General features: G+C 35.6%; 1 pseudogene; it reads right to left on the reverse strand.

Moving 5' to 3' along the window:
• Positions 1-4,977: 4,977 nt before the first annotated feature.
• Positions 4,978-5,119, reverse strand: LOC118710061 (annotated as a pseudogene).
• Positions 5,120-5,380: the final 261 nt, after the last annotated feature.

Consider the following 5,380-nt stretch of genomic DNA (forward strand, 5'->3'; position numbering starts at 1 on the left):
CAAACTGTTGAATCTCAAAGGGAAGGCAGGGGAAAGGTGGGTAGGTGGGAAGAGATGAATCAAAAGACTTGGATGCATATATGCATAACCCATGGACAGAATCAATGAAGTGGTGAAGGCCTGGGCTGCAGGTTGGGGGCTGGCTAGAAGAAGTCAATGTGGGAAAAAGGATGATATATGTAATACTTCCAATAATAATTTTTTTTAAGGAAAGAAAAACCCAGGACACTTTCCAAAGCCTAGTAAAAATTACCACTTATTAAGTAAAGAGAGAGAAACATGGTAATATAAAGAACTTCTCAAAAGAAATGAGAACTATAAGAGAGAATTAGTTACATTAGCAGTGAAAAACACTTGAGTGAAATTAAGATTGCAATTGATGAGGTTAATTAATAGCTGTAAAGAAGATGGGTGCTCTAGAAGGTAGACCAATGAAAAATATCCACACTGAAGTATAAAGAGGGAAACATTATGGAATATAGAAAAAGATCAAAGATATTAAAATCAAATAGGACAAGATAAAAACATCTTGCATGTATATCATTTGAGTCTTAGAAAAATTCGAGAGAGAATGATGCAGAAGTAATATTAGAAAACATAATAGCTAAGAATTTGCTGAATTGCTGTAGCCAGTTTGGCTCAGTGGATAGAGTAAGGGCTTGTGGGACAAATGGTCTAGGGTTTGATTCTGGTTAAAGACATGTATCAATACCTTGCTTGCAGGCTCCACTCTTGTCCGAGCACCTGTTGGGGCTTGTGCAGGAGGCAACTAACCAATGTGTTCCTCTCACATCAATATTTAGCTCTGCTTTTTCCTCTCTCTCCCACTCTCTCTAAAACTAAATTGGAAAAACATCCTCAGGTGAGGATTAAAATAAAAAAAAAGAAGTATCATATACTACAAGGAGTATCAAAACAAAAAACTGTACTAAGCAAATCATAGTAAAACCACACAAAACCAAAGATAAAATGAGAGAGAAAACATTTGTCTTAAAAGACACAACTTTACAACAAAAGCTAACTTCTTGAAATAAATGAGATACCAGAAAACAAACCGAGAAAGAGAGAGAGAGAGAGAGAGAGAGAGAGACAGAGAGAAAGAGAGACAGCGAGAGAAAGAGAGAGAACCTCACTAAAGGCTGAATTAAAGCCAAATAAAAATATTTTCAGATAATAAAATGGAAATAAATGTTTTTGCTAATCAAAGAAAAAAAGAAGAAAGAACAAATGGATTCTTTTTCAGGCAGAAAGAATACAATCCTCGGTAGAGCATGGAAATGTAGGAAAGAATGATGTAACTGTGTAATGACAATGGTGAATATGTGGGTAAGTATAAGTGAATATTAATCCCATAAAATAATAATATGATCCTGGACAATGTAGCTCAGTGGTTCAGCAACTACTCAATGCACCAAAAGGTCACCAGTTTGATTCCTGTTCAGGGCTCATGCCCAGGTTTCGGAGCATGCAGGAGGCAGCCAATCAATGCTGGGATTTCTCTCTCATTGATGTTTCTATTTTTCTCTCCCTATCCATTCCTCTCTTTCTATAATCAATAAAAACACATTTAAAATAATAATAAATATGAGATATTTAAAATAGAAATGAAATATATGAAACCAAAAACATACAGAGGGCTTAAATAGAACTAAAATGTCATCATTTGCAGCAACCTGGATGGAATTGGAGAACATCATGCTGAGTGAAATAAGCCAATCAATGAAAGAGAAACACCACATGACCCCACTCATTTGTGGATAATAAAGATCATTATAAACTGATGAACCAAAAGATAGATATAGAGACAGTAAAGCAACAAGCAGATTGTCAAATTACAGCGGGGAGGGGAGGAGGATCTGGGGGAGATAATAGATCAACCAAAGGACTTGTATACATGCATATAAGTACAACCAATGGACATAAAACTCTGGGGAGGGAGGGGATATGTGGGAGGGAGGGAGGGGGGCAGAAAAAATCATTAAAATATGTAAAAAAATAAATAAAAATAAAAAAATAAAATGTTTTAAGATATGGTAATTTACAAAACACTCGAAAAAGTCATTATGCCTATTGTAATCTCAAAGTTAACCAGTTTTTAAAAATGGTAGTAAAAGAATATGAAACTAACAACATGATAGAAGTTGAAAATAGAATACTAAATATATGTGAGAATAACCAAAAGATAGAAAAAAAGAGAGGAGAGACAAAAGAACTGGGATAGTTTTAAACAAATAGTAAGAAGATAGATTGGAAATCAATATATGAACACTTACATTACAAAATAACATTCTGAATTCTAATCAGAAAAACAAAAATAGCAATACTTAAAATACAACTACATGTTAATTTGGAAACAGACATGTTGAATACAGGGCACAAAAGGTTAAAGTTAAAATATAGAGAAAGATGTGTAATGTTAATACTAACCAAAAAGAGAGCCATTGACCCTATACAAAATGAGATACAGCAGACACTAAGATGAAAGTGTTATTAAAGATAAACAGGCAATTAAAGAGGCAGTGGTTACTTCGAGGACTAGCCACCTCTGGGGAGGGGCACAAAGCAATCTTCTTGTTCAGCAGGAAAGGTTCCATTTTTTATCTGAATGATTACGCGACATGATCAGTTTGATGAAAATCCTGAAATTGTGCATTTAAGTACATACTCTCCTTTATGTCTCTTAGACTTTAATAGAATGTTACTTAGAAGGAGGACCCTCCTCCTCAAAAATGACCTGAAGACTCAGAAAAGCTCCAAAGGAGACGTGGGCCACTGGGAACCCAGAAGCTGGAGCAGAGGCATCGCTGGGGTTCTAGTGGCTGGAGCAGGGGCCCTCATTTGGATTGTCAAGGATTTGATAAAAGGCTCCTACAGAGAATGAAAAAGAAAAAAAGTGTCCTGGGTAATCTACCAGAGGTTATAACTCTACCAAGCGATCATAACTCTACCAAGAGATCATAACTCTACAGAGCCCCAAGAACTGTGTGATTTTCTTAATACTATTTTCTCCCTAAACCCAAGTGTCCAAGGGTTCGAGAAGTAGGTAAAACATGGGAAGACAGAGAATGAAAAGGCTATTTCATAAAACACGTTTCTCTTCACTGCTGAAGATTTCCAGCTGTGAGAGAGAAAGTTTTAAATTGGATAACAAGCATTAATCTTAGTATTAAATACTACACAGAATTTCTGAAACTACTGAGATGAGGATGTTCTAAAGACTAAAATGGTTTCATCCAGGCTCAAGAAAGAATGATTGGCAGGAGCAGTTTTGAAAGGTTGGCAGGAGAAAAGGATATAATTGGTCCTTGCATTGCATCATCTTTACTTCAGTTCCTTCAGTAAATTTTTTTTATGTTTGAAAAGATGAGATTGCATATGAAGTTATCAGGAAAATGTGAATTAATTCATGGATATCACTTTGCACACTTCAGATTGGCAAAATTTAAAAGACTGGTAAAATCTTTTTTTTTCCTTTTTTGTAAGGATGAAGGGCAAGGAAAAATTCTCCTACACTGTCGATAGGAATGTCAATTAGTGAAATATTTTTGGAAGGCAATTTGGCATTTTTTTATACATTATAAATGCAAGTCATTTGACTCCATACTTTCAGTACCATAAGATTTATCTTAAAAACTCTCCCTGAAATCAATCAAACTTTCACCAGTAGTTAAATAAATTCAAGTACACATACTTGGGAAATATTATGTAGTCATTAAACAGAATAAGAAATGCTCAGACAGAAATGGAGATGGAGATGAAGATAGAGATATAGAGATAAGGATTGAAATAGATATATAAAAGTCTTTAAAACAAGTTATGTTGACTTAAAAACCATATAACAATATGAGTTTAGAATAATATAAGAATGTATGCTCCATGAAATCAGATACTCTAGAAACTGTTTAGAACATGGTAGGCAGCCTATAAAGAGTTGCTGAATGAATAACATGTCCTATTTATGTAAAGAAAATGAAAAAAACGGGGTAATTAAATGTTTCACTTTTTATAGTTCTATAATGTGTGATTTTTTTAAATAAAAAGTTTAATCAGGTGGTACTCAGAGTAAAGCAAAATTATTTTTCAAGTTAAAAGTATATGTTTTATATATACTAGTTCTGACACTCTCTAGCTTACTGACCTTCGGAAAATCTACTAATCTACCAATTTACTAACATCTCTGGGCACCTGTAAAACCAAGATAATAACATACAATCGATGGGATGTTGTGAGGATAAACATGTAAATAACATTTAGCCAACTGCCAGATTCATTGTACATAGCCATTAAATGTTACTAGGATATTGTCACCCTCCTCACCTCAAGTATAACCCAAAGTATTATGCTGACCTTTAAAAATTTACATTTATCAAAAGTAGAACCCAGATCTGACATAACCAGCTCTGCAAGCCCATTAAAATACCCTCCTATTCATTGCCCTGGCTTGTGTTTTTCAGTGGTTAAGCACATTGAAGGGCTGCAGGTTCAATTCCAAGTCAAGGGCACATACCTGGATTGCAGGCTTGATTCCCGCCACTGTTGGGGCTCCTGCAGGAGGCAACCTGTCTATGTTGTCTCTCTCACATTGATGTTGCTCTCTCTCTCTCTCTCTCTCTCTCTCTCTCTCTCTCTCTCTCTCTGTCTCCCCCCTCCCTTCCACTCTGTCTAAAAATCATCAATGAAAAAAAATAGCCTCAGCTGATGATTAATAAAAATAATAATAATAATTTAAAAAAATACCCCCTATTCATAAGCACTCTTTATTACAAGCCTACTTTATAGAGCAAAAACAAAATATAGAAAAGATTTAGATGCTCACTGCTTACCTCAAACCATATAACAAAATATGTTGTAGGAGAATCAAAGGTTAAATGTAAACATGTTAATGATAAAAATATATTAAAATGTAGTCAATATTAATATATATTCTAGGTGTAAATATTTTTAAAATGTTTTCTCCTCCTCCCTTCCCCCCCCCCCCCCCAACTATTACAAATTATACAGTCAAGTTTCCCACATTTGGGGAAATTGCAGGGGTCAGCACCTTTGGAGTGCAATGGATAAGGCTCACCCTGGGAAAACCACCTTCATGATGATGGTATCTCCCCTGCCAGGTCAATACCCCCTCCCTTTTTTTTTTAATCCTCAGCCAAGGATATGTTTAGAAAGAGGGAGAGAGGAAGGGAGGGAGGGAGGGAGGGAAAGAGAGACATTGATATGGGAGAGAAACATTAATTGGTTGCCTCTCACACAAACATCCATCAGGGATCAGACTCACAACCCAGGAATGTACTTGACCATTAATTGAACTCAGAGCTTTTCAGTGTGGGGGATGACACTCAACCAACTGGCCACTGGGCCAGGGCTAGATGTGAATTTTTTT

The sequence above is a fragment of the Pipistrellus kuhlii genome, unplaced genomic scaffold (assembly GCF_014108245.1).
Source record: "Pipistrellus kuhlii isolate mPipKuh1 unplaced genomic scaffold, mPipKuh1.p scaffold_m20_p_7, whole genome shotgun sequence".
Lineage (NCBI taxonomy): Eukaryota > Metazoa > Chordata > Mammalia > Chiroptera > Vespertilionidae > Pipistrellus > Pipistrellus kuhlii.